Source organism: Symphalangus syndactylus, chromosome 3 (assembly GCF_028878055.3).
Source record: "Symphalangus syndactylus isolate Jambi chromosome 3, NHGRI_mSymSyn1-v2.1_pri, whole genome shotgun sequence".
In the NCBI taxonomy this organism is placed as follows: Eukaryota; Metazoa; Chordata; class Mammalia; order Primates; family Hylobatidae; genus Symphalangus; species Symphalangus syndactylus.
The window spans coordinates 79,346,134-79,371,697 of NC_072425.2; the positions used below are offsets into that span (position 1 = coordinate 79,346,134).

General features: G+C 45.6%; 1 long non-coding RNA gene across 1 annotated transcript; it reads left to right on the top strand.

Moving 5' to 3' along the window:
- Window positions 1–13,781: 13,781 nt before the first annotated feature.
- Window positions 13,782–17,366, top strand: LOC134736307 (uncharacterized). Its single transcript, XR_010120238.1, has 3 exons — window positions 13,782–14,126; window positions 15,930–16,121; window positions 17,065–17,366. It is a non-coding gene; the product is annotated as an uncharacterized lncRNA (long non-coding RNA).
- The last annotated feature ends 8,198 nt before the right edge of the window (window positions 17,367–25,564 follow it).

The following is a 25,564-nucleotide window of genomic DNA, read 5'->3' on the forward strand; positions in this document are numbered from 1 at the left end:
TGTTTGTAGACGACATGGGGTTTTCTATATCTAGAAAACCCCATTGTCTCAGCCCAAAATCTCCTTAAGCTGATAAGCAACTTCAGCAAAGTCTCAGGATAAAAAATCAATGTGCGAAAATCACAAGCATTCTTATACACCAATAACAGACAAACAGAGAGCCAAATCGTGAGTGAACTCCCATTCACAATTGCTTCAAAGGGAATAAAATACCTAGGAATCCAACTTACAAGGGATGTGAAGGACCTCTTCAAGGAGAACTACAAACCACTGCTCAATGAAATAAAGGAGGATACAAACAAATGGAAGAACATTCCATGCTCATGGGTAGGAAGAATCAATATCGTGAAAATGGCCATACTGCCCAAGGTAATTTATAGATTCAATGCCATCCCCATCAAGCTACCAATGACTTTCTTCACAGAATTGGAAAAAACTACTTTAAAGTTCACATGGAACCAAAAAAGAGCCCACATCGCCAAGTCAATCCTAAGCCAAAAGAGCAAAGCTGGAGGCATCACGCTACCTGACTTCAAACTATACTACAAGGCTACAGTAACCAAAACAGCATGGCACTGGTACCAAAACAGAAATATAGATCAATGGAACAGAACAGAGCCCTCAGAAATAATGCCACATATCTACAACCATCTGATCTTTGACAAACCTGACAAAAACAAGCAATGGGGAAAGGATTCCCTATTTAATAAATGGTGCTGGGAAAACCGGCTAGCCATATGTAGAAAGCTGAAACTGGATCCTTTCCTTACACCTTATACAAAAATTAATTCAAGATGGATTAAAGACTTACATGTTAGACCTAAAACCATAAAAACCCTAGAAGAAAACCTAGGCAATACCATTCAGGACATAGGCATGGGCAAGGACTTCATGTCTAAAACACCAAAAGCAATGGCAACAAAAGCCAAAATTGACAAATGGGATCTCATTAAACTAAAGAGCTTCTGCACAGCAAAAGAAAGTACCGTCGGAGTGAACAGGCAACCTACAGAATGGGAGAAAATTTTCACAACCTACTCATCTGACAAAGGGCTAATATCCAGAATCTACAATGAACTCAAACAAATTTACAAGAGAAAAACAACCCCATCAAAAAGTGGGCGAAGGATATGAACAGACACTTCTCAAAAGAAGACATTTATGCAGCCAAAAAACACATGAAAAAATGTTCATCATCACTGGCCATCAGAGAAATGCAAATCAAAACCACAATGAGATACCATCTCACACCAGTTAGAATAGCAATCGTTGAAAGGTCAGGAAACAACAGGTGCTGGAGAGGATGTGGAGAAATAGGAACACTTTTACACTGTTGGTGGGACTGTAAACCAATTCAACCATTGTGGAAGTCAGTGTGGCGATTCCTCAGGGATCTAGAACTAGAAATATCATTTGACCCAGCCATCCCATTACTGGTATATACTCAAAGGATTATAAATCATGCTGCTATAAAGACACATGCACACATATGTTTATTGCGGCACTACTCACAATAGCAAAGACTTGGAACTAACCCAAATGTCCAACCATGATAGACTGGATTAAGAAAATGTGGCACATATACACCATGGAATACTATGCAGCCATAAAATATGATGAGTTCATGTCCTTTTTAGGGACATGGATGAAACTGGAAACCATTCTCAGCAAACTATCTCAAGGACAAAAAACCAAACACCGCATGTTCTCACTCATAGGTAGGAATTGAATAATGAGAACACATGGATACAGGAAGGGGAACATCACACTCCGGGGACTGTTGTGGGGTTGGGGGAGGGGGGCAGGATAGCATTAGGAGATATACCTAATGCTAAATGATGAGTTAATGGGTGCAGCACACCAACATGGCACATGGATACATATGTAACAAACCTGCACATTGTGCACATGTACCCTAAAACTTAAAGTATAATAATAATAAAATTTTTTAAAAAAAGAAAAAAAAGTAACTCACAGAAGTAGAGAGTAGAATCCAGTGGGGGAGTAATGGGGAGATGTTGGTCAAAGGGTACAAAGTTTCAGTTAGACAGAAGGAATAAATTTTTGAGATCTATTACACAGCATAGTGACTATAGTTACAAATAATGTAATGCATATTTCAAAATTGCTAAGAGAATAGATTTTAAGGATTCACACCACAAAAAAAGTATGTGAAGTGATGAATATATGTGAGCTTAATTTAATTATTTTATGCTGTATACTTGTATCAAAGCATCACATCGCACCCATATACATATCACTTGTCAATTAAAAATAGAAGTTTTAAAAGAAAAAAATAATAAAATAAAAAAATAAATAAATGTGTCACTGATACCTCAAATTTGGTGGTATAAAGAAGTTTCCAAATTCAAATTATTCCATCTAAGTTACTTATTTTATAGGTCAAATATGAATATTCTTGCTAGTTTTGAAATCCTTCGAAGTAAAATTCTGATGTTTAGATGATACAAACTAAAAAGCAATTTTTCTTAAATAAGATAAAATAAAATAACAATGTAAAAAGTTCCCGGTTATCATGTTGTGAGTACTACCTTAATCAGAATATACTTGAAAACAAAAGATTCTTTGTGGCTTTTTAACTCTTGGTAATTAATCCATTGTAGGCAGTATTTTAAAAAATGATGTAGGACAGGGAAACCAATATGAAACCGGTATTCTGAAAAGCAGTTACTAGATATTGACCATCATTTTAGGAAAGGCAGGCTATTAACCCTGCTATATGCTCCCAGGTAAACTTGTCTTCAATTCCTGTTAATTCAAATGGGAAAAACCAAACTTGCCATCTCTCTATACTTACTATCATTTAAAAAATTCTGTTGACCGGGCACGGTGGCTCACACCTGTAATGCCAGCACTTTGGGAGGCTGAGGCGGGCGGATCATGAGGTCAGGAGATCGAGACCATCCTAGCTAATACGGTGAAACCCCGTCTGTACTAAAAATACAAAAAATTAGCCGGGCATGGTGGCGGGTGCCTGTAGTCCCAGCTACTCGGGAGGCTGAGGCAGGAGAATGGCACGACCCCAGGAGGCAGAGCTTGCAGTGAGCCGAGATCGTGCCACTGCACTCCATCCTGGGCAACTGAGCGAGACACTGTCTCAAAAAAAAAAAAAATTCTGTTAAGAGACACCAAAACATGGTATTTCTTACCTCCTTGCAACATAAAAAGTTGGATTCCCAGCTTTGGAATTCCCAGCTTGGTAGAAAATACTTAATGTTTTCAAAGCCTTGATCTCTTCTTTTTCACATACCTGATGCCCAAAAAAAAAAAGAACACGGTAACTCTGAGGCTTTTGAGGCTTTATGTTGTCTACTGAGTAAGTAACAAAAGCTATAATTGGATAAACAATAAAATACTAAAATGAATTTAAAAGCAACAGGCATTCTAAAGGGTGATTTGACAACATGCACCAAAAATCTCAAGGTATTGCTCTTTGAGCCACAAAAGCACTTTTAGGAGTATTCTAAGAGAACTACTGGATGAGGATATTAACCATAGGATTGTTTTAACTCATGACATTTTTGTCCCAGACAGAAGTTTATGATTTTTGAATGAATTCATTTTATCAGTCTTTTCCTTTGTAGCTTATGGATTTTGAATGGATGAAAAAGGCCTTGCTTTGCCATGTTGTTCTGATTTATGGGAGTTTATCCTATAAATGGTATGAAGATATTTTTCCAGATCATTACTCAGTTTTATCAACACCATTTATGAAAGTCCATCCTAATCTCCTTGATTTCCAATACCACCTTTATCATATATTACATTCCCATATGTATTACAGCCTGGTTTAATTTTTATATAGTCTGCTCAAGGCTCAGTGTGCTTCTTTAACCTCAAGATTCATGCCATTCATCAACTCTAGAAAACATTCATCCTTTACCCTTTCAAATGTTACTTCTTCCCATTCTCACCGAGCTCAATTTCTAGGGAACACCTACTAGACATATTTTGGAACTTCTCATTCTATCTTCTGTGTCTCTTAATCTCTTTCATATTTTGCATTTCTTTGTCTGTAATGACTGTATGCTAGGTAGTTTGCTTAGAAACTACCTTCAGCTATAAACTTCATTAATTAATTAATTTACAGATGGAGTTTTGCTCTTGTCGCCCAGGCTGGAATGCAGTGGCGTGATCTCGGCTCACTGCAACCTCTGCCTCCCAGGTTCAAATGATTATCCTGCCTCAGCCTCCCAAGTAGTTGGGATTACAAGCACTCACCACCACGCCTAGCTAATTTTTATTTTTATTTTTTTGGTAGAGATGGGGTTTCGTCATGTTGGCCAGGCTTGTCTCGAACTCCTGACCTCATGTAATTCACCCGCCTCAGCCTCCCAAAGTGCTGGGATTACAGGCATGAGACACCACACTCAGCATAAATTTTTTTAAGTATACATATTTTCTTTTACACCTAGTGTATCTGAGTCTTGTGATTTGGGAAGGAGATTTTATTAACTCAGCCCATCATGCTGCTGGTACCAGGTCAACATTTTAAAAATATTAATGGAAACAACCTAGATATCATTGGATAGGAGAAAAAAATATATATGTGCATAGATAAATGACTGGGAGACTATTCACCACACGTTAACTGAATTATTTCTGAGCAGGAGGTAAACAATTTTTAATTTTTTTACTTTCTTCTTTAGATTTCTATATTGAGTAATTTAATAATTTTTTAATAACTGAGAATATTGGCTGGACATGGTGGCTCATGCCTGTAATCCCAGCACTTTGGGAGGCTGAGGTGGGTGGATCACCTGAGGTCAGGAGATCAAGGCCATCCTGGCTAACACAGTGAAACCCTGTCTCTACAAAAAATACAAAAAATTGCCGGGCGCGTTGGCTCATGCCTGTAATCCCAGCACTTTGGGAGCCCGAGGCGGGTGGATCATGAGGTCAGGAGATCGAGACCATCCTGGCTAACACGGTGAAACCCCATCTCTACTAAAAACACAAAAAATTAGCCTGGCGTGGTGGCAGGCACCTGTAGTCTCAGCTACTCAGGAGGCTGAGGCAGGAGAATGGCATGAACCCAGGAGGTGGAGCTTGCAGTGAGCCGAGATCATGCCACTGCACTCCAGCCTGGGTGACCGAGTGAGACTCCATCTCAAAAAAAAAAAATAAAAAATAAAAAATAAATACAAAAAATTAGCCAGTCGTGGTGGCGGGTGCCTGTAGTCCCAGCTACTTTGGAGGCTGAGGCAGGAGAATGGCATGAACCTGGGAGGCAGAGCTGGCAGTGAGCCGAGATCATGCCACTGCACTCTAGCCTGGGCAACAGAGTGAGACTCCGTCTCAAAAAAAAAAAAACCCCGAGACTATTATAAAGCTACCTTCATTTTTTTGAAAAAAGAAAATGGGTCTCCAAAAGCATCCGTGGGAATTTAGAACAAAAATAAGATCTAACATTTATTAAACACTTTACAAGTACCAGATACTGTCCTAAGTACACTATATATATTAGATCACTTAATCTTCAAAACCACAAAAGACTGCTTTGTAAGGAAAGGTAGGATCTTAGAAAAAAAGGAGCAATAAAAATATTTTCCTAGAAAAATAGAAAAATGGCTAGGATGCCCTCAGTGCTGTTAAATTTAAAAATTGTTTGTTTTGATGTATTCATTTTTATATTTATATGTATTTATATTTATATTTACTTATATTTCTTTTTTACTTATTTTTATTTATATTTTTACTTATTTCTTTATTTATAGACAAGGTCTTGTTCTGTGGCCTAGGCTGGAATGCAGTGGTGCATTCACAGTTCACTGCCTCGAGCAAACCTCCCACCTCAGCCTCCCAGGTACCTGGGACCCCAGGTGTGCACCACCACACCTGTTTAATATTTTATTATTTGTAGAGATGGAGTCTTGCTATGCTGCCCAAGCTGGTCTCAAACTCCTGGGCTCAAGCAATCCTCCTGCCTTGGCATCCCAAAATGCTGGGATTACAGACATGAGCCACAGTGCCCAACCTATTTATTTGTTTATTTAATAAAGACAAGGTCTCACTATGTTGCCCAGGCTGGTCTTCAACTCCTGGCCTCAAATGATTCTCCAACCTTGGCCTCTCAAAATGTTGGGATTACAGGTATGAGCCACCATGCCTGGCCTAAAAACAGTATTATATTTTTGTATTATATAATTTTCAATTAGGTAATATGAATATTCTGTACAGAAAACATGCCCTTAATTACATAACAATAAACATTTGTTACACTGAGAAAAATGTAATAGAGCTGAAAATAAAAATTAATTTGGAAAGGTCATTATATACTCATACATTCTTATGTTTATACATTCTTTCATATATTCATACATTCTTTTAACAGTATCAATGGTTTGGAGTTATGTGTACAAAACCATGACCTATATGTAATACAACTAATACAGGCTAATAACTAATAACTAATACAACTAATAATTACAATTCAAGGCATATTATACACAAAGCTTTAACTTCTCATCATCAGATTTTGTTTTTTTCTTTCTGTTTTGGCAGACACTATGAACACAAGATTCAACTCACAGATACTATGGAGCCCTTACTAAGCATAAAGTACTGTGAAAGGCCAGGGCTAGGACAGAACTGAGACAGGGTCATGGCCAGAGAAAAACCAGGGGTAAGGTCACAGCCAGGGACCTGACAGGACCAAGGCCAGAGCTGGGGCAGGGCCATGGCAGGATCAGGGCCAGCAGAAGGCCAGGGCGGGGCTAGGGTAACACAGGGCCAAGGCACGGCGGGGTCAGTGTAGAGCAAGGAACGGGCCAGGGTATGGCAGGGCAGGGACAGGGAGGTCCAGGGCCAGAGCCAGGTCCAGGACATGGACAGGGCAGGGCCAGAAACATGGCAGGACCAGAAAGGGGCCAGGGCAAGGGCAAGGCCAGAGAAGGACCAGGGAAAATACATGCCCAGGGAGGGTCCAGGGCAAGGGCAGGGCCAGGGCAGAACCAGAGCCAGGGCAGGCCAAAGGCAGGGACAGGGCAGGGCAAGGCCAGTGTAGGGCAGGGCCAGGGTAGCGTGAGGGTAGAGCCAGGGCGAGTTCAGGGCCAGGGCAGGACTAAGATAGCACAGGGCCAGGGCAGGGCCAAAGGAGGGGCCAGGGCCAAGCATGGCCAGTGTGGGGCGTGGGCATTGTCAGGGCCAGGGGCTGGGCCAGGGTCAAGGCTGGGACAGGGACAGGGCCAAAGCAAGGGCAGGGCCAGGGAGAAGGCAGAACCAGGGTTGATCCACAGCAAGGGCAGGGCCAGAGCAGAACCAGGACCAGGACAAGGCAAAGCCAAGGCCAAGGCAGGGCAAGACCAGGGCAGGGCAGGACAAGACCAGGGAAGGGCAAGGCCAGGGTAGGAGAAGGCCATGGTAGGGCCAAGGCCAAGGCAGGGCAGGGCTAGGGTAGCACAGGGCATGGCCAAAAATAGGTCAGGGCCATAGCAGTAGCAGGACTAGCAACAGGGCCAGGGTGAACACTGGAACAGAGCATGGTGGCGACAATACAGGACCAGGACAGAGGATGGCAAGGCAGGTCCAGGACCATGTCATGGACACGGTAGGCCCGGGGTCAGGCTAGGGCAGGGCACGGGCAAGGCCAGGGAGAAGGCAGGGCCGGGGCCAAGGCAGTGCCAGGACAGAGCAGGACCAGTGCAGGGCCAATGCAGGGTGAGGGCAAGGCCAGGGCATGGAAGAGCAGGGCAGGACCAAGGAAGGGCCAGGAGAGGGCCAGGGCAGGGTCAGGGCCAGAACAAGGGTACGGCCGGGGCCAGTAATATGGTAGGACCAAGGCTGGGCCTAGGCTGGGACACACAGGGCAGAGCATGGCCTGTGCAAGGCAGGGCCAGAGCCAGGCCATAAAGATGGGAGGGCAACACCAAGGCAGAGTCAGGGTAGATCTAGGGCTGAGCAGGGTCAGGGCAGGTCCCGAGTCGAGGCAGAGCTAGGGCCCAGGCAGGGCCATGGCAGCGCCAGGGCAGAGGAGGGCAGGGCAATGCAGGACTGGGCCATGGTAATGCCTGGTCAACTCCAGGGCAGGGCCAGAAGCAGGACAGGGCCAGGGCCAATGCTCAGGCCAGGGACAGGGCATGACAGGAAGTGCCAGAGCAGGGCTGGGCCAATGTTGGGGCAGGGCAAATCAGGCCAGGACACCTCCAAGTCCAGCTCTGGCCCTGCCTTGGCCCTGGCCCCTTCCTGGCCTGACCTTGCCCCTGGCCCTGCCCTATCCATGCCCTATGTATTTGACCAGTGTTTTATAACCAGAATCCTACAAGAAACTTAAATCAGCTCTTTTTGTGCATTTTTAGTAGAGATGGGGTTTCACAATGTTGCCCAGGCTGGTCCCAAACTCTTGAGCTCAAGGCGTCCGCCTGCCTTGGCCTCCCAAAGTGCTGGGATTACAGGAGTAATCTGGCCAAATAGTTAACCTCTTTATGCCTGTTTCCTACATTTGGAAAATGGGGATGCTATAAGTACCTAGCACATAGAATTATTGTGGGAATCAATGCCTCACATATTTACATATTGATAAAATTATACTCATAGAACACTACTGGAAGCAAAGATAGTATTAGTTAAAATTTAGTGATTATTTACTGCAAATATTATTACTATTACAAACAACATAGTATAGACATTATTACTGCTACTATAGTTATCTTAAAAATCTAAAATAAAAATTTTACGTAATAGCCTAATGTAATCTCTCCTGCTCTGCCCTGGCTCAGCCCTAGTGCCGGCTCTGCCCCTAGTCCTACCATATCCCTGGCCCTGACCCTTCCCTGGTCCTGCTGCTGTCCTGGCCCTTCCCATCTTCAGGCCTTACCATGGCCCTACCCTGGTCCTGACTCTGCCCTGGTCTGGTCCTGACCCTGGCCCTACCCCAGAGAAGGGGTATGGCAGAGCCAGGGAAGGGCCGGGGCAAATAAGGGACAAGACACATCCAAATCCAGGAAAGGGCCAGGGCCATGACAGAGCCAGGGCGAGTCCTTGGCAGGGCCAGGTCCCAGGCCAGGGCCAGGAAAGGGTCATGGCAGGGTCACTGTATGGCCAAGGTCCAAGCCAAAGCCAGGGCAGGGGCAGGGGCAGGCCTGCATAAGGGCAGGACCAGAGCCAGTGATACAGCAGGGCCAGGACCAGGGCTGTGCCAGGACAGAACAAGAGCAGAGCAGGGCAGGACCAGAGCCAGGCCATAGAGAGAGTAGGGCAAATGCCAAGGCAAGGCCAGGGTAGTGCCAGGGCTGAGGCAAGGTCAGGGAAGGTCCAGGGCTGAGTCAAGGCTAGAACCAAGACAGGGGCAAAGGCCAGGGCAGATCTAGGGCACAAGCAGGGCAGGCTAGAGCAGGGCAATGGCAAGACCAGGCCATGGCAGGACCAGCCCAGGATAGAACCTGGCACAGGCAGGGCAGGGCCAGGGCCAGGGCCATGGCTGGGGCAGGACAAGGACCAGGACCAGGGTCCAGGCCAGGGCAAGGGTATGGCCAGGGCAGAGGTAGGGCCAGAGCCAGGGTCTGGGCAGTGCCAAGGCAGGCCCACTGCAGGGCCAGGGTTCAGACCAGGGCCAGAGCAGGGCCGGGGCAGGGCCAGGGCCAGGACCAGGAAAGGGCAATGTCAGGACAAGGGCCATGGCAGGACCAGGAACAGGGCTAGGGCCAGGACAGGGACAGGGACAGGGACAGGGACAGGGTCAGGGCTAGGGCCAGAATAGCATGCCAGAGTAGGGCCAGGCCAAATTAGGACAGGACAGGGTGAGGACCAGGGCTGGGCCAGGGTATGGCCTTAAGTAGCAAAGGGCCAGGGCCAGGGTTCATGCCAGTGCCAGCGCCAGTCCAGGGCAGAGGCAGGGCCATGGCCAGGTCTAGGACAAGGCTGGGGCAGGGCCAAGATCTGGGTCAGGGTCAGCACACGACCAGGGCAGAGCCAGGGGAGGGGCAGGGCCATGGTAGGGCCAGGGCAGGGATGGGCCAAGGTAGAGCCAGGTTAAATCAAGGACAAATCAGGACCCTTCAAATCCACTTCAGGGCCAGGGTCAGGGCAGGGCCAGTTCAGGGCCAGGGCCAAGACAGGGCCAGGGCCTGGGCTGTCAGGATCATTGGCAGGGCCAGGGCCATGGCAGGACCAGGGTGAGGACAAGGGGCAGGGCCAGAGCCAAGGCCAGGCTAGCGCAGGTTCAGGGAAGGGCCAGTGCAACAGCAAGACCAGGGCAGGGACAGGGTAGCACAGGGCCAAGACAGGGCCAGGATGGGACCAGAGCAGGGCAGGGCAGAGACAGTCCAGGTAACAGTAGGGCAGGTCCAGGGCAAGGCAGGGCAGTACAGGGCCAGATCCACGGCAGGGGCAGGGCAAAGCCAGGCCCATTGCCAATGCACCGGCCCTCCCTACAAGGCTCCTACCACCTGGCCACTGCCGCAGCCCGGCCATCGCTGTAAGCCTGACCCCCAACCCTGGCTGCAGCTGCCTGCCCTCCTAGCGCGGCCGCTCTCCTACCAGTCCAGTGCACTGCGGTCTCCGTCACTGCCACCCACCCGCAGCAAGGCGAGCCATGGTGTCGCAGGCTCTAGGTGTCTCCTCCTCCTCCTGGCGTGGAGCAGCTGGGCAGGCAAAGCCAGAAAAGCCTAGAGGAAGATGTGAGGAGTGGAAGGGTCAGAGCCTCAACTTGTCACGCCGGCCACTGGGTGGCAGGGGCCAGTTTCAGCAAAGGCACTCACATCCACCCTCCGAAGTCCAGCCTCTCCTTTTGACCCAAGCTGGCCAGGAACTGGGGTCTGGGGTGGGTGCTGGAGACACCACAGCACCCAGCTCCCCACTCCACAGGAACCATTGGGCCCACTGGGGCTGCACTCCTTGGGGAGCAGGAGCAGCAGAAAAATTCAGACCCAGCCAGCCCTCCGCACCCAGGTGCCAATTCCTGTTCCGGACACCTCCACGCACAGGGCCCTGTCCCCCGTGGTGTCCCCAGGGGTGCCTGGCAGCCTCTGAGGCACAGACCCAGAGTGCACAGGCCCAGGAACCACAGTGCGTGTGAGGGCTCTGCCATGCTCAGGATTCCCACGCAAACGCTGCACGCCTGCCGCACTCCAGCATGAGCAAGAATAGGTCACCGTCGGAGTATGGAGTCCAGGGAGAGGCGAACCACTCCTTCCTTGGATGCCAACTCTGCTGACCGCCACCAGCAGTGCAGCCCTTGATAGCACCAAACTCGTCCCCCTCCACCGCTAGTCCTGCCCTGAATAGCGCCCCCCCCACCTCCATCCCCCAATGCCGCCAGTAGCGTACACCTGATAGTGCCCCAACCTGTCCTCCTCCATGGGCACTGCAGCCCTAGAAAGCACCCATAACCCACCCCCCCGCTGTGGGCAGTGCAGCCCCATACAGTGCTACCAACCAGTACCTCTAACGCAGTCAGTGACACCCTGGGTAGCGCCCCCAACCCACCTCACACTGCGAAAAGTGTAGCCCTGGATAGCCCCTGTCCTACCACTCTGGTCGTGCTGCAGTCCCTGTCACTGAGACCACCAACCACAGTGAGGCAAGCCAGTGGGCTGCAGGCTCTAGCACCCAGCGCCAGGCACGGAGCAGCTCTCGCTGATGGCCGGCTCCTACCACTCCGACCACGCTGCTGTCTCTGTGGCCATCTTCTTTGACTACTAAGAAATTAAACTAGGTATCAATAAGAAGAGTATTTTTGGAAACAATACAATCACATGGAAGTTAAACATTACCCTCCTGAATAAATGACTAGCGGGTCAATGAAGATACTAAGACAGAAATTGAAAAATTTCATGAAACAGATGGTAATGAAAACAATATACCAAAACTTGTTATGCAGAAAGCAGTACAAAGGCAGAGATTTATAGCTATAAGTGCCTACCATCCAAACAAAAGAAAAACTTCAAACAAACAATATATCTTAAAGAACTAGTAAAGAACTAAAACAAAAATAAGAAAATAAATGATTGTAGCAGAAATAAAATTGAAATAAAAAATACACAAGATTAAACAAAAAGTTGGTTTTCTGGAAAGCTAAACAAAATTGACAAACTTTTAACCCGGCTAACTAGGAAAAAAGAGAAGATTCAAACAAATAAAATCAAAAGATAAAAAAAGGAGACATTACAACTGATACTTCAGAAATTCAAAGGATCATAACTGGCTATTATATGCCAATAAACTGGAAAGCCTAGTAGGAATTGACAAATTCCTAGACGCATACAACCTGCCTAGGTTGAACAGGGAAAACATCCAAGACCAGAACAGATTGGTAACAAGTAATGAGATCGAAGCCGTCAGAAAAAGTCTCCCAGTAAAGAAAAGCCCAGGAACTGATGTCTTCACTGCTGATGGCTTCACATCAAACAATTTAAAGACCTAATACCAATCCTACTCAAACTATTTTGAAAAACGGAGGGAATACTTCCAAACTTATTATATCAGGCCATTATTACTCTGATACCAAAATCAGACAAAACCATCAAAGAAGGAAACTACAGGCCACTATCTCTAATACTGATGCAAAAATCCTCAACAAAATACCAGTGAATCAAATTCAGCAATACATTAAAAAGATAATTCATCATGATCAAGTGGGATGTATTCCTGAGATGCAAGGGTCATTCAACATACAATGTGATACATCACATCAACCAAATAAAGGACAAAAACAGTATGATCATGTCAATTGAAACTGAAAAAGCATTTGATGAAATTAATCATCCCTTCATGCTATAAATCCTCAAAAAAAACGGGTACAGAAGAAACACACCGCAACATAATAAAAACTACAGGAAAGACACCCACAGCTAGAATCATATGGAATGGGGAAAAATGGAAAGCTTTTCCTCTAAGATCTGGAACATGATAAGGATGCCCACTGTCACCACTGTTAATTAACATAGTACTGGAAATCCTAGCTAAAACAATCAGTGGAGCCCCTGATGTGGCCCCCAACCCACCCTGCCCCCTGCCACCAGCAGTGTAGCCCCCACAATAGCACACCCAACACACCCAAACCGCCCCGCCTCCCTGCACCAAGGGGAATTCCAACACCCTATAGCGCCCTCAACCCGAAACCGTCACCCTCCCCACAGCCGCGCAGTGCAGCCCCGGATAGCACACTTAGCCCACCACACTGTTGCCAGCAATACCGTCTGGGATAGTGCCCCCAACCGGCTCCCCGGCAAAGGCAGTGCAGCCCCAGTTAGGGCCCCCAAACCACCCGCCCTGTGCAGGCAGCACAGCCCCAGATAGCACAGCCAACCAGCCATCCAAGGCAGGCAGTGACGCCTGAGATAGGGCCCCCAACCCGTCGCAGGCCACCTGCAGTGCAGCCTGGACAGCCCACTTACACCAACGCTTTTCTACGCTCTGGTCGGCCGCAGTGTCCATCGCTGACACCAACCGCAGCAGGCGAGGCAAGCCAACCAGGCGAGGCACCTCGTACTTCGAGCTGGGAACGGAGCAGCTACGCAGTCAGACGCGGAGGAGGCTGGAATAGCGGGACTCTCCCCCTTAACATGCTTTATATACCGAGATTATAAACTACATGTTCTGATTGGATGAGAGGAAAATGCTAGGCCTACTCTGATTGGACTTTATTGTCACATTCTGATTGGTTATCCTGAGACTTGCTCTCATCCAATCCTAACGTGAAAATAACGTCTAATCAGAGTAGGCGTAGCAGTTTTCTCTCATCCAATCAGAACATAAAGTTCAGGAACCTGGCCTGCACAACCTCAGTATATAAGGCATGCTAACTGGGAATGGCACCATTGAAGGCTCTCGTGTGTTAGCCTGTGCTTCTTCTCGCCTCGTAGTTTAAAGAAGGCGGAAGTAGACTCTGGTGCCACGCTCTGGAGGCTGGAGCCGGGAGCATGGAGCCTGTGGCACCAGGGCTTGCCTCTGCGTGGTGTGTGGCGGCAATGGAGAGGGGCAGTAGACAGTGATAGCTGCTCCGTGCAGGGCTACAGGAAAGAAAGAAGTAGTCACCTACCACAGGCTGGAGGCTAGAGCCTGCGGGACTGTGGCTGGCCTTGCTGGCTCGCCTCACTGGCTTGCCTCACTGCGGTTTGTGGCAGCGACGGACACTGCAGCTGGCTAGAGCGTAGGAAGGTGATGGGGTAGGTGTGCTATCTGGGGCTGCTCGTGACAGGGGCTGGTTGGGGTGTTATTCCGGGCGTCACTACTTTGGGTGTACTAGAGTGTTATTCTAGGCGTCACTACTTTTAGGTGTGCTGTCTGGAGGCTGCATTGCCCTCACCAGCAGGGAGTGGGGGTGTGGGTTGGTGGCACCATCCTGGGCTGTATTGCTGGCAGCAGTAGGGCTGGTTGGGGGCGCTCTTGGGTGCTGCGCTGCCCGCGACAAGGGCCAGGTTTGGGCCGCTATTGTGGTTACACTGCCAGCGGCGTGGGGGTGGGAGAACTGGTCGGGGCGCGACTGGTCCGGCTTCATTGTTGACAGCGAGGTGGGGATGCTATCTGGGACTGCACTGCCCATGGTGGGGGGCTTGTTGGGGGCGCTACGTGGGGCTGCAATGCCCGTGGTAGGGGATAGCTTAGAGACAGTATCCGATGCTACACTGCTGGTGGTGGGGCGGGGGACTCGGGGGTGCAGGTACATGCTTCGACGGTGTGGTTTTGGGCGCTATCAGGGGCCAGACTGCCCCGATAGAGGGCGGGTTGGGTGCGCTGTTGGGGGATACAGTCTCCGAGGCAAGGGGCGGTTTGGGGGTGATACCGGGCCGGTGGCAGGCAGGGTGGTGGGGTGGGTGGAGGGCACCATTCGGGGGCTGCAGTGAGGTCAGTGAGGGGCGCGAGTTAGGGGCTCTATAAGCTGTGGCACTGTTTGTGGTGGGGGCCAGGTTTGGTGCGCTATTGGGGACCATGTTCCTGGCAGCGGCATATGGGTTAGGGGTGCTGTCGGGGGCTACACTGCCCATGGCAGGGTGCAGGTGGGGTGTGCTATCCAGGGCATCATTCCCCATGGCGGGGGGATAGTTGGGGGTGCTATTCGCTGTGTGGGGCTGCACAGCCCGTGGTGGGGAGGGGGTTGGGGACCTTAAGGATCCGTGGCTGCACTATTCACGGTGGGGAGCAGGTTGCCGCGCTCTGCGGGGCATCACTGCCCACAGTGGGGGGTTGGTTGGGGGTCGTATCTGTGGCTACATGGCTCAGGGCAGGCGGTAGGATGGCGGAGTTATCTGGTGCTGCCACGTCCGAGGCGGGGACGAGTTGGGGGCACTATTGGGTTCTACACTGCAGTGGCGAGGGGCGGTGTTAGGGGCGCTATCCCGGGGCCAACAGCAGGCAGCGGGTTAGGGGCGCTATCAGAGGCTGCCCTGCCGGGGGCGGCAGAGGTTGCAGCAACAGGGTCTCCAAGGAGCCTTCCTCCTGTCCCTGGACTCCAGACTCTAGAGGGCGATCTCCTCCTGCTCCTGCTCTAGCGCAGCGAGCGCACAGCGTTTCCGCAGGAATCCTGAGCACGGCAAGGCCCCCATACCTGCCGTGCTTCCCGGGGCGACGCCCTTTCGCTGTGTGTTGCGTAGACCACCTGGGACCCCTAGGCACCCCGGACACAGAGTAGCGGATGCCAAGGGGGGACAGGGCTCTGTGGGTGGAGGCATCAGGATCGGGAACCGGCACTTGGGGGTGGGAAGGCTGGCTGGGTCTGAGTTCCTGCTGGTTCTCCTCTCCAAGGAGCGCAGCCCTGGTGGGCCCAGTGGTTCCTGTGGATTGGAGCCAGGCAATGTGGTGTTAACCAGTTAGCACTCTAGGCCCCAGTGCCTGGCCCACTTGGGCCAAAAGGAGAGGCTGGACTTTGGAGGGTGGATATGAGTGTCTTCACTGAGACCGGTCCCTGCCACCCAGTGGCCAGGATGACAAGGTGAGGCTCTAACGCTGCCACACTCTGCATTCTCCTCTAGGCTTTCTTGGCTTTGCCTGCCCAGCTGTTACATGCCAGGAGGAGGAGGAGTTACATGCTGGAAGCTTGCAGATGGCCTGGGGCTGCCGGTCGCCTCGCTGAGGTTGGTGGCGGCTACTGAGACTGCCTCGCGCCAGAGTAGGAGAACGACCAGCTGCGGCCATGGCAGTGGCAGGGCTGCGGCGGTGGCCAGGTAGTAGGAGCTTTGTCTGGTGGGCCAGTGCATTGAGGGCAACAGCAGCGATGGTTGTATTGACATCTGCGCTAGTGGTGGCAGCAGCACCAAGTCCGGGGGCCGGGAAGAGGGAGTAGGAGAGCTGCGGGGCCTGCCCGACCAGGCGTAGGGTGGGTAGGAAGCTTCGGGTGCTGTACCACAGGCCTCGGTGAAGAACAGCCAGGGCAAGGAGGAGTTCTCCCCCTTCTCCTGCAGTCTCTGGAGGGCGACCTCCTCCTGCTGGCGCATTAGCCAGGTGTGAGTGTCGGCATATTATCTCACTCTTCCAATACAATACAGTGATGCACTGCATAACAACATTTTGCCAGTGATGGCCTGCATGTATCAGGGTAGTCCTATAAAATTATAATGAAACTGAAAAATTTTCATTGCCTAGTGACAGCATAGCCATCTTAACCTTGTAATGCAACGCAATACTCACGTGTTTCTGGTGATGATGGCGTAAACCTACGAAGCCCCTGGTTCTGTGAAAAATAGCACATATAGGCCAGGCACGGTAACTCACATCTGTAATCCCAGCACTTTGGGAGGCCGAGGCTGGCAGCCCATGGGGTCAGGAGATCGAGATGATCCTGGCTAACATGATGAAACCACGTCTCTACTAAAAATAGAAAAAATTAGCTGGGGTGGTGGCAGGCCTCTGTAGTCCCAGCTACTGGGGAGGCTGAGGCAGGAGAATGGTGTGAACCTGGAAGGAGGAGCTTGCAGTGAGTCGAGATTGCGCCACTGCACTCCAGACTTGGCGACAGAGCGAGACTTCATCTCAAAAGGAAAAAAAAAAAAATGAAAAAAAATACAGCACACATAAGTATACATTGTACATAAAAGTTGATAATGATAATGAACAATTATGTTACTGGTTTATGTATTTAGTGTACTATGATTTTTGGCATTATTTTAGAATGCATTCCTTCTACTTACAAAAAAAAAGTTAACTGTGAAACCGCCTGAGGCAGGCCCTTCAGGAGCTATTTCAGAAGAAGACATTGTTACCATGGGAGATGACAGCTCCATGTGTGGTATTGCTTCAGAAGACCTTCCAGTGGGACAAGATGTGGAGATGGAAGACTGATACTGATGATCCTGACCCAGTGTAGGCCTAGGCTAGTGTGTGTGTATTTGTGTCTTAGCTTTTACCAAAACGAAGTTTAAAAAATTTGTATGCTTATTTTTTGTTCTGAATACTTACCAAGATACAACTTACAAAGAAAGGAGGCATCGAGGCACCTCAGTGTGTCTTTTTAAAGCTAACATTATCATTGAGAAAAAAAGTAAAACACAGAAAAACTATTCTTAAAAAGTTTGAGTGTTTTTAACAGATCTATGAATCGATTTGCAATTTGATGGTATCTTTATTGGTAATGTACCTTCAACAATGCAATCGTGCACATGTTTTACTGAGGAGGCACTTAACACAGGCTGAATCACCTATACATGTATTCAACTGATTACCTGTGCCTGTTCGAATACACACGTGGTTCCTAACTACCTCTCTTAAACTCTAATGATGTATCAATAAGTAGAAAGCTATGAAGCAAATTGAGACAATTATCTAAATCATCCTAGCAAAAATTCCCTGTTTACCTACAATACTAGGCCAATAAAATATCATTAATTTCTGGAACCTGTGAAGTTTGCCTCTGTTCAGTTAATTAGGAAAATGAGTCTCTAAACAAATTAATAATGTAAACCAGCAGATTGTGGTCTCCACAAGAGTCAAGGGCAAATAACTGCTCTCAACTATTTGTAAATCCAGTCAAGGAAAATTATTGTAAAATTTGTTATATGATATTAATTATATAAAATATATTAACATCACATTAAATTAACATGTTAAGGGAAATTAGATTTTGAAATATTTTATTCTCATTGCTCTATCTTAACTACTATGTAGAATCTAATAAAATATCAACTATATAGGGACCTGAAAATACGTTGTATCTATTACTTTGAGTTTTCAGTGTCAGAAAGTTCATTGTCATAGGTAACCTGGTAAGCATAAATTAATAATTCTCCTGAATTTAATTAATTTAAATAATTGCATCATGTACATTAACCAGTTCATGTAATCCAAGTTAAATTTTACATGCCTACAGCAAGAAGTTCTAAATCTCTAATGTACATCTCTAAAAGACCAGATTTCTTTCCCGAGACTTATCTCATGTTTTTATCTATCCATCTCTTTCTTCCACTAAAAAAAAAAATTCTATCTCGAATGCTGTAAATCAGTTGTATCACTAGTCCCATTCCATCTATGAGAAAACTCCAGTTCAGGGATGTTAAGTGACTTCATTAATGCCACACAGCTAATCAGTAGGAAATGACCAGGAGTGGAGGCTAGAAACAATTCCAAATCTATAGTCTTAACATTGCACTATGTTTTCCATGTACTCTCTGACATACAAGTCATAAAAGTATTTCTCAATTCTCTGGGAAATTTCTGCACTCCACTCTTGCTCAGCCTGTTCCATGTACCCAGAGCCCATCACTTATGTCAGCCTTTTGAATTTTACAAATTTTGTTAAAATAAGATACCATTCCTGATGCTTTTTCCAATTCTTCTAAATATAGAGTGATTTTTATTTTTGTGCAATTCTTAACCATTGGACCTGTTCCCTTATTATGTCGTTTGTCATTATTTACCAGCATTGTTTTTACATTTTTATAGGTATTCTCTCCTCCACTAATTTAGGGGCTCTTTGAAGATAATAATTACCTTGCTATACTTTAAATACACCAAAATTTGTTATGATTGCTGAAGATGTGAAAACATAGTATAAGCTACCAATTTTATTCAGTTCAAATAGTGGCATACCTCAGATATTGTGGATTCAGTTCCAGGCCACCACAATAAAGTAAGTCAAATGAAGTGTTTGGTTTCCCAGTGCAGATAAAATTTATGTTTATGCTACACTGTAGTCTAGTAAGGGTGCAATAATATTATGTCCATCTTATCATTTCTGCGTATTCAATATATTGGCTATGGGTTTGGCATAAATAGCTCTTATTATTTTGAGATGTTTCACCAATACCTAGTTTATTGAGAGTTTTTAACATAAAGGGATGTTGAATTTTATCAAAGGCCTTTTCTGCATCTATTGAGATAATCATGGGGTTTTTGTCTTTGGTTTTGGTTATGTGATGTATTGTGATTTGCAGATGTTGAACCAGTCTTGTGTCCTAGGGATGAAGCTGACTTGGTGGTGGTGGATAAGCTTTTTGATGTACTGATGGAATCGGTTTGCCATTATTTTGAGGATTTTCGCACTGATGTTCCTCAGGGATGTTGGTCTGGAGTTTTCTTTTTTTGTTCTGTCTCTTCCCAATTTTTGGTATCAGGATGATGCTGGCTTCATAAAATGACTTAGGGAGGAATTTCTTCTTTTAATTTTTTGGAATAGTTTCAGAAGGAATGTCAACCAGCTCCTCTTTGTACATCTGGTAGAATTCAGCTGTGAATCCACCTGGTCTTGGGCTTTTTTTGATCAGTAGGCTATTAATTACTGCCTCAATTTCAGAACTTGTTATGGGTGTATTCTGGAATTCAACTTTTTCCTGAGTTAGTCTTGGGAAGGTGTATGTGTCCAGGAATTTGTAATTTGTTCATTTCTTCTACATTTTCTAGTTTATGTGCATAGAGGTGTTTATAGTATTCTCTGATGGTAGTTTGTATTTCTGTGGAGTTTATCATTTTTATTGTGTTTATTTGATTCTTGTCTCATTTTTTCTTTATCAGTCTAGCTAGTGGTCTGTTGATTTTGTTACTTTTTTCAAAACGCCAGCTCCTGGATTCATTGATTTTTTGGAGAGTTTTTATTTCTGCATCTCCTTCAGTTCTGCTCTGATCTTAGTTATTTCTTTTCTTCTGTTAGCTTTTGAATTTGTTTGCTCTTGCCTTTCCAGCTCTTTTAATTGTGATGTTAGGGTGTCACATTTAGATCTTTCCCGCTTTCTGATGTGGGCATTTAGTGCTATAAATTTCCCTCTTAACACTGCTTGAGTTGTGTCCCAGAGATTCTGGTACATTGTCTCTTTGTTCTCATTGGTTTCAAAGAATTTCTTGACCTCTGCCTTAATTTCGTTATTCAGGAGTCATTCAGGAGCAGGTTGTTTAATTTCCATTTGATGGTGTGGCTTTGAGTGAATTTCTTAATCTTGAGTTCTAATTTGGTTGTGCTGCCATCTAAGAGACTGTTTATGATTTTAGTTCTTTTGCATTTGCGGAGGAGTGTTTTACTTCTGATTACATGATCAATTTTAAAGTGCCATGTGGTGATGAAAAGAATGTATACTCTGTTGTTTTGGGGTGGAGAGCTCTGTAGGTATCTATCAGGTCTGCTTGATCCAGAGCCGAGTTTAGGTCCTGAATATCTTTGTTAGTATTCTGTCTCAATGATCTGTCTAATATTGTCAGTGAGGTATTAAAGTCTTTCACTATTACTGTGTGGGAGTCTAAGTCTCTTTGTGACTCTTTGCTTTATGAATCTGGGTGTTCCTGTATTGGGTGCATATATATTTTAGTATAGTTAGCTCTTCTTTACCATTTATGAACCCTTTACCATTATGTAATGTCCTTCTTTGTCTTTTCTGATCTTTTTGGTTTAAAGTCTGTTTTGTCAGAAACTAGGATTGCAGCCCCTTCTTCTCTGATTTCTATTTGCTTGGTAAATTTTCCCCATCCCTTTATTTTGAGCCTATGTGTGTCTTTGCATGTGAGATGGCTCTTTTCAAACAGCATAGTGATGGGTCTTGGCCCTTTATCCAGCTTGCCTTTCTGTGTCTTTTAATTGGGGCATTAAGCCCATTTACATTTAAGGTTAGTATTGTTATGTGTGAATTTGATCCTGTCATCATGATGCTAGCTGGTCATTTTGCAGAATTGTGTATATGGTTGCTTCATAGTGTCACTGGTCTGTGTATTTCAGTGTGTTTTTTTGTAGTAGCTGGTAACAATTTTTTCTTTCAATATTCAGTTCTTCTTTCAGGAGTTCTTACAAGGCAGGCCTGAGGGTGACAAATTCCCTCAAGATTTGCTTGTTTGTAAAGGATCTTATTTCTCTTTCGCTTACGAAGCTTAGTTTGACCAGATATGAAGTTCTAGCCTGGAAATTATTTTCTTCAAGAATGTTGAATATTGGCCCCCAATCTCTTTTGGCTTGTAGGGTTACCACTGAGAGGTCCACTGTTAGTCTTATGACTTTCCCTTTGTAGGTGACCTGGGCTTTCTCTCTGGCTGCCCTTAACATTTTTTCTTTCATTTCGACTTTGGAGAATCTGATCATTGTGTTTCCTGGGATTGATCTTCTCATGGAGTATCCTACTGGAGTTCTCTGAATTTCTTGAATTTGAATGTTGGCCTGTCTTCCTAGGTTGGGGAAGTTCTCCTGGATGATATCCTGAAGTATGTTTTCCAACTTGATTCCATTCTCCCCAACTCTTTGAGGTACCCCAATCAGTCGTAGGTTCTGTCTCTTTACATAATCCCATATTTCTTGGAGGTTTTGTTTACTCTTTTTTATTCCTTTATGTCTATGCTTTTATGCCTGTCTTATTTCAGAAAGATAGTCTTCAAGCTCTGAGATTCTCTCCCCCACTTGTCTCCATTTTACTCAGGAGGTATTTTAACAAAATTTAAAGAAATTACCACACTGTTTACAATTACTGTGTATATTTGTGTTTATGTGTACGTGTGTGTATGATGAACCCAAGGACAGAATATTCTAAAATGAGGACCAATAATGTTATTTTCTATGGTTTCTTCTTGCACCGAACCCAATAAAGGAATACCAAGAATGTTTCAGACAGTAGAGTAAGGTAGAGATAAATCCTACAACTGCCACTTATAATCTGGGTAACTTTGGGAAAATTACCTTTCTTTGAACTTATTTTATTAATTTTTAGAATGAGAATAATAAAAATATCCTCCTCCTAGGACTGTGGTGAAGATTAAGAGAATTAATATAAAACACAGCATGGGGCCAAGCATATGGTAAGACCTTAAGGAATTTTATTTCATTAATTATAAAACACACATTTCCTCCCTACATTTTAACATCTCAGTAAATACGTCTTACAATTTATGTTCTTATAGTTGATGAAGCAAGTATTCTTATTTAAATACATGATTTATAATTGAAACAGTTTTTTGTTTAAAAATGTTAGAAATCAACACTATGAACTCAGATACCGATTCTCTCAGTGGGGATAGTTTGCAGTGAAGGAAATAAAATGGAGAAATTTGCAAATTAGGACAATTAATATGTTATCTTTATTTTGAGTTTATTCATATTTATTCCACAAACATTTGAATGGATAACCATGTGCCAAATTCTGTGTAGGACAAATTTCATAAGATGAATAAAACATAATATTTGTCTTCAAAGATCTAACACATGTTCATGGAAGACAACAGAACCGTGTAAGTACAGCATCGGTTATAAATACCTAAGCTAATTGTTTACATAGAAGAAAGACTTAATTCATAGGAGAGGAGAGGGTGGGGAAAGACAAAATGAAAGATGTGATTTCTGAACTAAGTCTCAATAGACTGGTAACGTGAGCCAGGTGAAAGGTAAGGGGAAGTGCGCTTTAGAAGGAGGAAATAAAGCACTTTGGAGAAGAAGAGAGAAGAATCTTTCTTGCTCAAGAAACTATATGATATTTAATTTGGATGAAATATTTGCAGAAGGAGTAAAAAATCTAAGCTAGAAGTTAAGGGTCAGCTTACGGAGGACCTTGCCTAGTTATGCTGATGGGCTTGAATCGTCGCAGGAGTTAAATGGAAATACTCAGTCTAAAATGAAGGAGTGATATACTCAGAATTTTATTTCCAAACTGTTGTTGAGAATGAATTAAAGTGGATAGGATTAAAGACAAAGAGGGCAGTTAGGAACTTATTGTGATCATTATTAATAGTGGTATTGGAGATGTAGTAAAATGGGCAGGTTTGAAAGATTATAAGAGTGATAGCATCTATAGGACTTGATGATTAACGGAATGTGAAATAGAGATAGAAGTTAAGTTGTAATAACCACATGTCAGTTCAAATGATAAACAAATGCCATGCAGATCTAGAGCAGGGACCATGTTCCCAAACCATTTGCCTGAGCCATTGTGCCTGACACAGTGCTGAGTCCATAATAAACCAATGCCAAAGAGTTGTGCATTGACATATCCATTCCTTTGGAAATTCTTTGAGGATTTCACACACACATGTCCATATTGAATTAATACATAATTATGGAGAGAAAAAATATCCCTGAGTCAACATTCTAGAAATGTTCGATTGTCTAGAGTGGATTTTCACATCGTCCTTTTCCATAACAACGTAGTGACTTGGAATATAACATGGCACTAAGAAATAGAAGAATAAAAAGGGTCTTTGAAGCAATTCCTTTTTATCTTGCTTTATTCTTTTTCCTTTTTTTTTTTTTTTTTTTTTTTTGAGATGGAGTCTCGCTCTGTCGCCCAGGCTGGAGTGCAATGGCCCAATCTCAGCTCACTGCAAGCTCCACCTCCTGGGTTCACGCCATTCTCCTGCCTCAGCCTCCTGAGTAGCTGGGACTACAGGCGCCCGCCACCATGCCCAGCTAATTTTTTTGTATTTTTCGTAGAGACAGGGTTTCACCGTGTTAAGCCAGGATAGTCTTGATCTCCTGACCTTGTGATCCACCCACCTTGACCTCCCAAAGTGCTGAGATTACACGCGTGAGCCACTGCTATCTTGCTTTATTCCTAACAGCATTTCTCTGGTCTTAATTCTTTTATGGTTCCAGGGAGAATTACATTTCAAATTCCATAATTGCACAGGAGAATTGGAGTCTTGTAAAAATTTAGAGTACTTCATTCAAAGGCAATTTTTATTATCAACTGAACCTATGCTGTGATGCAGCCAAATTGTTTAGAACATCATTAAAACAACCTTTTTAACATGACTGCTTTCTCTTGAAAAAGTATAGCACCCTCTTGTTTAATATTACCGTATTATAATTGACTATATATTTGTTGAAAGTCTTATGGTATTTAGTTTATTGAACCAGCACAAAATATATATGAACTTTTTCCGTTTTCATTTTCCCTTTACAAACCAAGAACAATGTGAAATGACATTTTATGACATTTGGTAGGTATTTAAAATTTGTTATTGTGGCTCTTCAGTGAACCATTAAAATACAAGGGTCACAGTATGGCTGTGCCTTCATTATGAGAAATGCAAGGAGGAAGCATTTAAATCAGCATCATTTTCCATCAATGTCTTGCTCCCAGTTCTCTGCCAAGTTCATTATCTCCTCTGTGCCTAAATTTGTCCATATGAAAAATTAGGAGAAAAAAGAATAAATTAATACTTGCCTCCAAAATGATCTGAAATCCAGGTATGGAAAATCTTACAGAAGTTTAAAAGACTGATTTACTCACTACTGTCCTCATTTGTTTGAACACACTACAATGTTCCGTGGGAGAGTAGCTGAGAGACTGACGGAATAGTCCTTTTCACATCTTCCATCCATAAAGACAATTTTTTTATTTGCAGCTGAAGCTATTATATCCAGAGCCTATGGCTGTTTGGCTCTTTAACAATGAAAATTTTAAAAGAGAAAGTAAAATGTGAAAATGTCCTCTGGGATATTATTTTATTACTACATGTCCCTTATTTAGCAAACTAGATGCAATATAAAAAATTAAGTCAGTTTGGTGCCTGGTGTGTCCTCCTGCAGCTGGGGACCAACACCCTGACTTAGGTGCCCTGGAGGCTTCTGGCCCAAGGGTCCGCACTGCTGGTGGCGCTGGCAGTGTTGGAGTTTGTCACAGCTGCTGCTGTGCGTCTTGTGCAGGTTACCACTGCAGCTGAACCTACAGCAGAGGCAGGCAGGGCTGGTCCCAGACAGCCTGGGGGGTCCTTGAGTACATGGCCCTTTCACTCTAGAGTCAGCTCTTTCTTGCTGGCGCCCAGAGCAGGGTGTGCAGGTACTGGGCACGGCAGCCGCCAGGAAATGGCTGAGAGGCCGGTTCCCACCCTCCTGCAGCTGGGGCCTGACCACCTGAATTAGCCGCTGGGCAGTGTCTGGCCCTGGGGTCCACCTGGCTGGTGTAAGAGCATGGTCTGGGGTTGCCACCAAGGCGGCTGCGCATGCCATGTGCAGGTGGCTGGTGCAGCTGAGCCCATGACAGAGGCTGGCAAGGCGTTTCCCAGACAGCCTCAGGGTCATGGAGTGGACCACTCTTCCAGCCTAGGGTCCGCTGTTCCTTTGTGCCCAGAGTTCCGGGTTGCGGGCACCGGGAACTGTGCAGCCAAGGGGACTGGGCCCAGGGCAAAGGTTTCCGCCCTGCTGCAGCTGTGGGGCTGACTGCCTGAATTAAGGGCTGAGGTGGTGGTGTCCCCAGTGGCAGGGCTCTTGGTGGTG